This window comes from Trachemys scripta, chromosome 10 (genome assembly GCF_013100865.1).
Source record: "Trachemys scripta elegans isolate TJP31775 chromosome 10, CAS_Tse_1.0, whole genome shotgun sequence".
Taxonomy (NCBI): Eukaryota; Metazoa; Chordata; order Testudines; family Emydidae; genus Trachemys; species Trachemys scripta.
This window is the reverse complement of record NC_048307.1, coordinates 64,983,329-64,995,833: the sequence shown is the minus strand read 5'-3', so window position 1 is coordinate 64,995,833 and position 12,505 is coordinate 64,983,329. Positions and strand designations below refer to the sequence as shown.

The following is a 12,505-nucleotide window of genomic DNA, read 5'->3' as shown; positions in this document are numbered from 1 at the left end:
CCAATTCCAGTTATCGGGGGTGGGGAGGCAAGTAAGGGGGAGGGAGGATATGTCAATCAATTGGGGTAGATTCTGCTCTCTGTTACACCAGTGTAAATCTTGAGGAACTCCATTAAAGGGTGCAGAATTAGGACAGAAAGAGATAGGAGCCAGCTGGCTGTTATGTGCTATGTTGACCATTTACTAGAAGCATTAGGCCAATTCTGCCCTAACTTGTAGCCCTTTAGGTCTCTCTCCCACGCATTTTATTTTCCCAAAAGCCTATTTCTCATTTTGAAAACTTGATTTGCAAGCACATTTAAAAGTTTCACTTATTAAATTGTAATGAAATGAGATTTTCCTTCTAGCCCCTAATCTGAAATCCACATTTATCTGTTTCTTTAAGCAACAGTATTTTGGCAATTGAAAAGTCTCAAAAACCCAACAAAACCCCTTATAAAGCAATCTGGATTTAGTAAGAAAGCTTTGTCGACTCTGGCTCAGCAGAGTTAGTTATCCTGGTTAATTGGATCGATGGTGACAGCTGTAATTACCAGAGATGGGATTGCCTGTACTGTAATTACACTTCAATCTTCAGTGTCAGCTGGACTGTAGAATACATACTATAGATTCTCCCAATTAGAAACAGGTTAAGGAGAGCATGGTATTTCTGTGATAATCATGTTTGTTATTGTATAGAATAAAAATATATGGCAGCAGCTAAAAGAATTGTTAATCTGAAGCAGCTTTGCTGATTCAAAGGCATTAATCCACAAAGCTTTACTGCTACGTGGTTTCTCAAGATAACGGCAGTACAGAGGAACTGAAGTTTTTCACCTAAATAGTTGCTAGCTATTCAGCAAATTGCAACTCCCAGTGTTTGCACTGATATTCTTGGATATGGCGTATAACAGATCAGTGTTTATAGAATAAAGAACATCTCCTTTCAAAAACACACATTAAATATAGGAATAATTTGATTGACTTTAATTTTTTTAGGTCCATCATATTAAAGCTTATGCTACTATGTGAAACCTGCTCAAAGAACAAGCAAAAGGAATATGAAAAGCATTAGGGTTTGGCATTTGCTCTAGGTTTGGAAGACATCAACCATTAATATAATTTAAAGTATAAAGAGTGCATTTCAAAAGCTTGAAGTGTCGTATGCTTTCCTACAACCGGATGGTTTAAATATTTGTTATTAAAAACTACTGCAACTAGTAAAGACAATATACAGTGCTATTTCACAGGAAAATTGAAACACTCTACAATCAGTAACAAGTATTTCTGGGCTTTTCTGAGCGGGAGGAATTATATATTTCTATGATTCATTTTTTAGAGTTCTATTGCTGACTTCAACCCACCCCTACATATATCTCAACGTATTTCAGTTCCCAATAAGGGTATTGTATGTGCTCTTTCTGCAAGGCCTGGCACATGCACAATTATTGCTTGTTTTTCAGTCTACTGATTGAGAAAAATGAATTAATCTTATTTAGGGAAAAAGAAAAAAAAAAAAAAGAGAGAGAGAGATGGAATATCTTCTTTTTTGGACCTAAAATATTCATCTATTTTCTGATATACCAAAGACTAAAAAGCCTGAATGAAATATACCCCTGTGCACCCTTTAAATCGCATGAATGCAATAGAACACAAAGCAGGATTTAAGTGGTGCATAGACCTCTACACCGGGTGAATTTCTCCCTTATGAGGAAAGTTTGTGTCTTTAGTTTTTAAAGCCTCAGTTTTCTTTCCATACAGAGATCACATTCACCACAGTAAGTGCAAGACGGGGTCTTGCCCTATAAATCCGCACAAGGAAGTATGGGGGTGTAAGGCATCTCCCTTTGTCACTGAGTGGGCTATCTAGATCATGGGTTATAATGTGGGGAGAAGGAGCAAACTTTGCAGGACTGCTACCTCCCTCCCTGCACAGAGATGGGGAGTAGTGGGAAGGGGACAGGAGTAGGCAGACTCTTGACTCCACACTGTGTGTCCTGAGTGGAGGGAAAACCATAATGGGCTGGTGCACATTGCTTCCCAGCTGGAGGGAGGAGGGACTCAGGGACTGAATTTTGCTCCTTTTGCATTTGGCCCCTGGTCTACTGCTGGGGCACTGCAACTATGCACTGCCCCTTCTTTGAGGCTAGTGGTAAATCCACAACTTACCCTAAAGATGGGGAGGAAATACATTTTTTTTTCATTTTGATGAATGTTTCTAGTCAATTAACTTCTACAGAAAATAGCACATTAGGGAGTGAAGATAACGGTACCTCACTGGAACCTTAATTTACACCCGAATCCATTTACAATACTATCAAGATTTATGACAACAATTCTCACCATAATTTGTCTTTTTTTTTAAGTTTTAAATTGACATTAAAACTGAAATGTTTGTTTTGTTAAACTTCTAGAATTTTTCCCAGTTATACTAGTTTTCTCTATCTTTTTCCTTCTCCCCGACAGTACATATCTCACCTTTTCCTTCCAAGAGTCAACATAATCTCAAAGATTTTGGCAGTCTATTTCACTGTCCATTCAGGGCTCCAAATGATTTTATTTTCTATGATATTGTTATTGAATTTTATCTGAAATGCATGCCTTGATTTTCAATATCCAATAAGATATTAAAACTCTAGTGCAAGTACTAATTGCTACAATATGTAGTTCTTTTCGTCAGGTTAAAAATGAGATAGTTTATTATTACTCTTTTTAGAAAAATTTAGTTTTGCATTTGAAAATGAGGCCTCTCAGGCCCTGATCAAGGAAATTACTTAAGTACATGCTTAATTTTACTCATGTGAGGATTGCCTTTGAGGTCAATAGAACTACATGTTTAAAGTTAAGCATGTGTTACTGCCTTGCTAGACTGAAGCCTCAGACATTTCCAGAGATTAATATTATATTTGGAAACCAGATGCTGCCCGTTTTGGACAACCTTTTAGTTTAATAACAGGGTAAAGTCTCCTTTGTTCATACTTCAGCTTTCACACAGTGACAATCAAATAGTTGCTGAAAATGTCTTGATCTCATATGCCGAGACTGAACAACCTTGTTAATTGGGCAATCCTGCTGGAGCAGTGTCTGAAGTGCATTGCAAACCATAATTAAAATATGACATTACAGTGATATGTGGAGGCAACCCGCTTTTTTTTTTTTGAAGTCTCAAGAATAGACTTTCTTGAAGGTGCAATGCTGTACTACAGAAACATTAAAAAATAACCAAAACATTGTCATGTGATCTAGCTACCCAGATTAGCAACTTTCAGTTTCATTAAAGGATTAATCAGACTGGAAAACAAAGACAAAAACTGTCTCTCTTTGCTAAAGATCTGAGTATTCAGCCACTACATTTCATTTTATGTAGGGTCTTCCCAGTTCACAAACACAAACAGAAAAAAGTAACTTTTGGGGACTTGAGAATGCTCACACTAATGCACTGAGAAGAGACCTTGTTTGTCGCAGCAGAAATACATACACAGCTGATAAAAGTGTCTTGACCACACTGATCCAAGGTAATGAATATTAAAGCAATGCTTACCTTTCTCAGGGGACTGTCTCTTCAGTAATAAAAACTAGTGGGGAAAAACAAAAGAGGGAAACAGATCAATTCACATAATTATATTTGTTGTGAACATGCATGTGTTGATTTTGCCATGAAACTATTAGCTTAGTTACAATTGAATTAATCCGCTAAATTTTTCCAACTAATTCAGTGGTTAGTTTTCCTCAGCTACTTTTGACAGTATTTGTTCAAAAACACCCAAAAAAGCTTGCTGTTAGTAACTTGCTGAGTTTGCAGAGCACATTCCTTATTTTCAACTCTCTCAGCAAGCTTAGAACAAAGCACACAGATGGATGGGCTATTTTGATGCAATTAAATGTATATATAGACATTCTTACTATACTTTTGGAATTGGTATAGAAACATTTAGTTTAGAAATAACACTGAGATGATCAATGTTGCAGGAGCCTTAGTTACTGTCAAAATGTGTACACATTTTCCTGAGATCCTGTTTTTGGCTTGAAGACTTTCTTTCCTTCTTTCTTTAGCCAAAGAAGAAATGTTTTTGCACAATTAAAAAAAGATATTCCTTTATAGAAAACAACACAATGTGACTTAAAAAAAGTGTTGCAGTCAAAACTATTTTAACATTGGATATACCAGAAAGTATTAAAATAGTTTGGAGTCTTTTAAAGTCATAAAGTTAATACATTTTATTCAGAATATCTTCTCCTACAAGGCAATAGAGATGCCTCTGTAGATATTATTGTTTCAAATTCAATATGTATTAGCATTCACAGGATAATTTACCTCAAAAACTGAAAAGCATGGAAGTGTGTTAAAATCCTTTTACTTAAAAATAAAGAATGAGTTTTAAGTTACTCAGAATTACCCTATTTTTGTTAGCTCTGTGCTTTGTATTTCATGTTCTGCTACTGAAAACACAAAGCTTTCATTAAAATACATTAAATATAATCAGAGTATTAAAGTGACCAAATCTTTTATCATCATGTACATATTGATCAACTTCTTTGTGCAAATTAGGGGAGTTTCCATGAATGCTAGTGAACTACAGTCGTCTCTTAATAAAACAGCAACATGTACCAGAAACAGGAAAAAATGTTTCTTTTTGTAGTTTGAACTTTAAAGTAATCTCCTCTCAATTTTCAGGTGATAGCTTTTAGAATTAACCTTGTATTCAATGAGGACAATTCCCTCTGGTATTATTTGCACCGAGGCTGAATCACCTTTATAGTTTAACTTTTATGTATGTATGATAAAGTGTCCTAACCCCCAATACCTTTGATACTTTTAGTCTGAACATTTGAGAAGTCTCTCTTTTTAAAAACCAAAACTGAAAGGCACAATTAAATTCTTTGCTTGTAGATTAAATTATGCCTGCATAGTCCTGGAACACAGATAATTTGATGTACTTTGAATTCAGACTATACAAAGAACCAGTCCATCTACCAGGTTACCTACCCAAGAGCTTAGTGTAGTGTAATCAGAAGGGCACACCAACCTTTCCATGAGCTGTAAGATGAAGAGTCCAAGTTTCAATTATTCATTACATGGATATATCCTGGGAGATTAGTACTCATCACCGTAACTTGTCACAAAATTGACAAAATAAAATTTATTGCTGCAGCTAATGCTATTCTCTTAAAGCACAAAAAAAATTATGACATGCCATACAGTTACACTCAATAATAATGGAATGTAAGATTTTTACATAATGTCCATCTGATTTCCCTCTCACTTACACCAGTATAAACTGGAAGTAACATCACTAAAGCCAATGGCATTGCACCAGTGTAAAACTGGTGCAAATGGGAGGAGAATCAGACCCCTTACAGCCAGCATAGAAGGCAGTATCCCGCATCTATAGGTATACGGAAAATGTAAAACCTGACAGACAAAAATCTATGTATGTTTTCATAGAATTATCCCTCCTTTTACTGAATTTATACTCATCCATTGTATAAAAAAAATCTGTTTAGATTAATAATTACTATTCTAACTGGTTGATTTACATCCTATGCTGTAATTAGTATCTAAATACTGTGTAATTAAAGGGCTGTCAGATATATCCTCCATTAACAGAGAGAGGGAAATATACAGTTTTAAAATTGACAGTGGAAAATATTTACAAATGCAAACATGAGAGGGTTTTTAAAGAGCTGGAAACATGGGTTTATACAACTCATAGGCCAAATCCTATTCTCCTGAGTCATATTTAAGTAAATGGGGCTATTAATGTGAATAAGGGGAGCAAAATTTGCTCCCCATAGTTACACTTCAGATTACTGGATGTTATGTGCAAACTGACAGCCAGCATGACCAATATACATGCCTGATTTCTGGCACTTATGCACTTTCATGTTAACGTCTCTGGGCAAATATCTTGTGATCATGCAAAGTTATTCACAGTCTGAGCCACATAACAGACCTAGAGATTTGTGACTCAGACAGACAATCAGGATCTAGGTGGGATCTCTGTTCAAACAGAGCTGCTGGTAGATCTACCCAGGTGAGTTCCACATTTCTTTGAGCCTTCTATGTACTCTGTACAAAGCAGGAATTTTTAGGTAGAAAAATTTTGGCATCAGAAGACAGCATGAAATCATATGGCAATTCAAGAACTGGGTGCGTAGGGAGGATAATCTGATTATCATCATCTTTGCATGTTACTATCGGAACCTTTTTAATATGCAGGTTACTGTAGCTGCGTAGATTTCCATTGTTTGCCATAAGTTTTAAAGAGATATCAGAGGCTGTCTTCTACTTTAAGACATATAACTTTTCTCCTGCTGGCAAAGGTTTCATTTACTTCTTATGCCATGTCTACACTATCACTTATGATGGCAAAACTTATGTCGCGGAGAGTGTGAAAAAACAGCCCCCTGAGCGACATAAGTTTCATCAGCATAAGTGGTAGTGAACTTCTCCCACTGACATAGCTACCACCGCTCATTGGAGGTGGTAATTATATCGCTGGAAGAGCTCTCTCCCATCAGCATACAGTGGTTACACAAGAAATCTTACAGCGGCACAGCTGCATTGGTACAGCTGCATTGGTACAGCTGTGCCACTGCAAGGTCTCTAGTGTAAACAGAGCCCAAGATAGAGGACATCCTAAGTTTCAGGATCTGTGCTGAGCTAATTCTTTATTTGTCTCAGGATGCTGCTGAAATGTTACACAAAGTGGGTACTAAGAATAAATCTCTGTCTGGTTTAGGAAATTTAAATTGTGCCTAGTTGGAGCATAGCCAATGAAGATGGCAGAGAGGAAGAGCTTTCCATGCCTACCAGTTCTAACCTATTACTGTAGGAAGTGTGAAGGCCAGATTCTGATCTCATTCGCGCTGTTACACCAGCATTAGTTCTCTTAATTGGAGTTACTCCTGACTTATGATTGTGTAAGTGAGATCAGAATCAAGGCCTGCTGATCCCTACTTCAAGTCAGTTGAAGAAAGGGCCTTCATCTTGAACAGCGCTTAATCCTAGCTTCAACCCCCAAACACCTGGTGTCCTGATATATGGAGCAGAGACAGACCCAGCAATAATCAGCAACCACAAAGCATCTTTTTAAAAAGGAAATCAAAGTCTTCATATTGAGAGAAAGGTTGGCCTGCTAGTTAAAGCAACAGACTGACTGCATGTCATGACCCCACAGGTCTTGAAGTTGTGTCAGCAGGGCTCCGAGTTGACTGTTGTTACCTTCCTTCCATCCAGCAGCTTGCTACTAATCAACTGAGCAGGAAAGACCATGAAACATGAAGTTACATCAGAGAGGTCTTCTCTGGGCCTAACTGGAGGAACACCATGAACTCTGATGTGTCAGGGCTTCCTATTTAAATCCAAAGAGAGGCACAGGAAGTTGTCTGCACAGCTGAACTCTATGTGGCAGCTGCATTGAACCATGCTTTTCTCACCTGTTCCTGAACCTTGTGCCCTCGTCTTTGACTCTGGCTCTGACCTTTGACTCAACTCCTTGACTCTAACTTCAGCTCTGACCACTAGAGCTGGCCACCTACCCCTCAGATCTGAAACGGGGTAACTATGGTCAAATCACATTAATCTCTGGGTCTCAGTTTCCCCCTTTGCAAAATGTATCCGTCTTAAGAGGTGTTGTGAGGCTTAAGTCTAATATCTGTAAAATGCTTTGAGCTCCTCAGACAGAAGGTGCTAGAGAAGTTTAAAAACCAACATACAAAACACAAAGCCAGAATGGCAAAACTTGCTTCAAATGCATTGTCACCATTCAGTGACAAGACAGAAAGCGAGGACTGGGTATCAAGTCAGAGAAGTGAGACTAGAAGGTGCCATAGAGTCACTGACTCTTTGGTGCCCTAGAAGGAAAAGATCAGCTCAGATCTGTGGAAGCAAGAGTTCTTATCCCAATTCCCCTTAGCACAAGGGGCATCCACCTGTTTTACTTTTCATTTCTAACCTTTTTTATATATAAACATGTAAAGTGCAGAAACACTTCACTTGCTTCTTAAAATAATCACATGGGCAATGCAAGGAAATGAGAGTTCTTAAAAAAATTTAAGTCTTGTGCAACAGAGGAACTCCAAATTGGATGGTCTGCCAGTAGCTCTGCTCTGGGCTCTGGCAGCAGAGGTCAGTGAAATTGCTGCTGAATGAGCCCCAGTAAAGCTACCCGATTCTCATTAGCCCAAATACATCTCATAGCTCCCTTCCATACTGGCGTCTGATTCTCACTTGTGGGGAGGCCCTTTTATATTGCCAAAGTAGAGTGCAAAGCCTTTGTGTAAATGCAAATCAGGCATGTTAGCCTTCAGATAGGTGTGTATAAAGACAACAGTTACCCAAATCAAACAAAGGTGATGTGTAAGGTGGTATTGGTTATACATTGGTAAGGGAGTCAGAGGCTATGGGAGTGTAAGTGGACACAATATGCCCACTGCGAAGCCAACAGAAAGTATAAGTCAATGTATAAGTGACCTACTATCACCTATACATCCTTCACCCTCCTGTTAATTGCTTTTCTTTCTACACTCCTCTCTTTCAGTCACTTAGTGACTGTTACACCAATTTTAGATTCCTTAGGACTTGAACCTTGTCTTCACTAGACATGTAACGCACCACTAGTGCTGTTTCACCAGTGGAAGCTTTTGTATAGATGTGGGAATGCATACTAGAAGAAGGCAAGCAGCAATACTGTAACCACACTTCCTTCTGGAAGACAGATTTCCAACCCCAATTTGGGATTCTCAAGAGCCCTGCTGGAGGAAGTTACTCACCAAATGTGGCCATAGGTATGATTCTCTTTCCCCCAAGCTCACTTCAAATGCTCACGTATTTTTTCTTGCACTGGGCATTGCCTTTTTAGAGTGCTGTATGTATTATTGTATAGGTTGTATTGCACAATCTAGAACGAGTCAAAAACAACATTGCTATACCTCTCTCAGCTAGTGCTCACCAGCTATTTGTTACACATTTTGTTTTTGTGTGTGTCACATAAAGTACACAGTTTGTTGTTCATTAATACCTTACTGCTCTGCACACACATCTCAGTCGTGCACTAGAATTTGAGCTTTAATACAAACTAAAAGGAAGACATGGCAGAGGCATTCTGGTGCCCATCGTTGCTTTTGGAAGTATGATGTCTCCCAGGACAGTAGAGAATTACCTCTCAACTCACACCACTCATTCCTGTTTCAACAGTCGTCTGTTGAAAAACAGTCTATGTTCTGGGGAATGGCTGGATTGAAAAATCCATCTGTGTTTCAGTGTCTGAGGAGACTAAACATTTTACTAACAAACACGTTTTCCCCCCTTGATCTTTCATAGGATGGCTGGTCTGAGGCAAGCAGGAGTATGATGAGCTCAGGGCATAACAGTCCTTTGAAAATCAACAGTTATCCACCAAAATTGGGGCTGGCAGGAATTATATTGGGCACAAGAGCCCCTTTTTATTGAATTGGCCCTGCCAAATCTGATTTATGGATTAAAATAACAGTGTGGTACTATTAATAGAAAATATATATTTAAAGGTGAGATGTGCCAGCAGTCAAATTTCAGATGCTTCTCTTATAGCTGTGAACAGCAGCAAAATAACACAACAGCTAAGCACTGTAATTAATAATCTCCCACTATAGCACATTAAAAAATATCAGAGCCCCTTTCGAAGTACAGTATGTTGGAAGATGACTTGAGCATGGCATTGTGCCAGGTCAGATTAGATTTTATCTGAGCATTGGCAAAGGATCAGATCTGACAAACTGATGCAAAAACACAAAGCTCAAAACATTTAGCAACGTGGATTCCGAGAGTTACCATGGAGCTTGTTGTTCAGGTTTTATTATAGTTCTCTATTGTGTATTCATCATGAGGTACTGCACTGTATTTCTGTATATATTTTAGTCTGTGCATGGAAGATATACTCAGTTAACCAATCTAGTGTTTGATTTTATATGAATCTCATTATACTTACATAACATATTACCCACGGAGAGGTTCTTGTCCAAAATCTGGTGGTGGGATGGTCATCTGAGAACTAGTTACAGCTCGTTAATTCTCTGGGCCAACCTGCTCCAACCCTGGCCATAGAGTAGGTTAGAGCAGTTAAGTGGTTGCTTTAAGATGTGCCAACTGGTTATAGTCACCAACAAACCATGTGTCAACTGGGGATTGTTGGAGTGTGATGTGCTATGGCTACCCCCTCTGACAGGCTCCCTTTGCTAGGGGCTAAGGAGGGCTGTCTCTACAGCCACTGATAATTCCCTTAAGCTGGGGAGACACAGGGATTTTCTGTTCCCTTTGCACTACAGAAGCAGTGTGGAGGAAGCAGAGTTTGTCCAGAGAACCTGTCCCTTTCTATTTGCACTCAGTTATATTTAAAATTATATACCCAAAACATTGTCTCTCTCCCTAAATGAGTTTTATGCAGAATTGTTGAAAGCAAATCTTTTACAGTATAACTGGACTCCTTTTTAAAAGAAAACACTGTTGATTGATTCCAAACTCTAGCATGATGCTGAACTAATCACAAATTTCATAAGATTTTTTAATGAAAGTTGTGTCATTTTTAGGGCCCAATTTAACAAACAATATGCTCATCTTACACCCTACGGAAGCCTGCTCTAAACAGCAGACTCCAGCTTTTCAGGCCTTTGCCATGTTTGTGCCTGTTTCCATGTCATTAAAGATGAACTTGGGTTTTTGGAGAAAATAAAAATCCCCAAAAAGAAATTCTGAAAGAAATAGGCATATTTGATTTGGATAATTGTGACTCTGAATGATGCTGCTTGTGTGTACTTAATGTGCAGCTTCTGCTCATTATATCATGGCTAGGGATTGCATATACTTCATAGCCATGAAGAAACAATTATTCAGTTAATACAGTATCCTCTGTAACGTTATTCCAGGTAATGCATCAAATCCTGATCGTCTTGCTCACATGAATAATGACAAGTTAGTATTTTAAAACACTAATTTATCAACCTCAACACCGTGTATAATGTTGGGTATGTATCATTATGCCCATTGTACAGATGGGAAAATGGACCCCGGAGATGAAGTGACTGCTTAAGTTTAAACAGTGTGGCAGTAGCAGAAGTAGAAATGTAATTAATACAACAGCCTTATACTGCTCCCATCAATGACAGAATACTCAGGGCCCAATACTGCCCTCACTGAAGTCAATGGCAAAACTCCTTCCTGTCATGTACCCTATTCCCTAGACCATGATGTCATCAATGGGGTAGTTGCATGTGTAGAGGAACGGAATGGAACCCACATCCCTATAACTAATTCCACAGCATCAGGTTATAAAAATGGAATATCTTAGGGCTTGTCTACACTACGCAGCTTTTAGCGACAAGGCTGTGTTGACACAGCCTTGTCGCTAAAAGTCAGCATGTGTGAACGCTCTCTGTCAGTATTTTGTTGGCACTTTTGCCAACAAAATACTTCCAGCTCGCGAGCAGCGTTAGCTTTGTCGGCAGGAGAGTGCTCCTGCCAACAAAGCCGCGTTCACACTGCCACTTGCGTCAGCAAAACTTTTGTCTTTTGCAGGGGGGCTTTTTTAAGTACCTGTGAAAGACAAAAGTTTTGTTGACAATGTCGCAGTGTAGACAAGCCCTTAGGCTCAATGGTACATTTAAAAAATCTCCCCTCCCCTGTTGCTTATGGCATTTTATGACAAATAATACCGTATGGCTGACAAATTTCTTGTTGTAAAGGGCAGAACACTAGGGCTTAGATGAAAATATTTGAGCTTGAAAATTGAATAATCAATTAGTATCCTACTGGAAAACTCACAGCCTGTTGTGATCCATTAGGAGGTATTTGGTGCTCTCAGTGTCTATGGCTGCAGGGACCATTTTCACAGATTCCAGGTGAGCACTTACCCAGGAGAATATGATAAGATCAGCTGTTTGTTTTATTTTTAAGTGCTTTTTCCAAGATTTTTTCTGTACAGTGGAATGAACATAGCAGTGAAGCTAAAAATGGCAACAATAATTTCAAATAAGTGGGTTGGAAAGTCATTCTCACTGGGAAATGAACTTCTGACCTTTTCAATGAAAGGTAAAGCTGAACTTGTATTAATTTGCATAAAGAACTCATTAAATATATTGTTGAGTAATAGCTCAAGAGGGCAATAAAAACATCTGCTCAAGCTAATGCAAACAATGTGCAATGAAAAAAAAAAAAGAAAGATTAAACAAGACTTTAAGATGACAGATTTGGCTGTGCAGTAATGTTACACCATAGCAAAAAGAAAGTCTCAGAAGGGTGTCAACATTTTTTGTCTTATCTAGTGTTCCCCATATATTCATTTCCTTTTCATTCATACCCTTAAAAATGTAGATATGGCCTTGTGTTAATTGCAGCATAATGCATTACTTGTGCAGTTAAAAAAAGATGCTAGCTAGTTCTGTTCTTCCCTTTATGAGAATATGTCAATATGCACGGTCCTGAACAAGGAAGCAGATTTAAAACTGGAACGTAAATTTGAACCATATATGATCCCTTCACAAACCCAAAGGA

At 38.4% G+C, this 12,505-nt stretch overlaps 1 protein-coding gene across 1 annotated transcript in view; it reads right to left on the bottom strand.

Annotated features, from left to right (window-relative positions):
* Nucleotides 1-12,505, bottom strand: part of SEMA6D (semaphorin 6D) — a 303,107-nt gene that overhangs the window by 97,883 nt on the left and 192,719 nt on the right. Inside the window, exon 3 of the mRNA XM_034783797.1 lies at nucleotides 3,521-3,554. The gene's annotated coding sequence lies outside the window, so the exon portion shown is untranslated. The remainder of the gene's footprint in view (nucleotides 1-3,520; nucleotides 3,555-12,505) is intronic.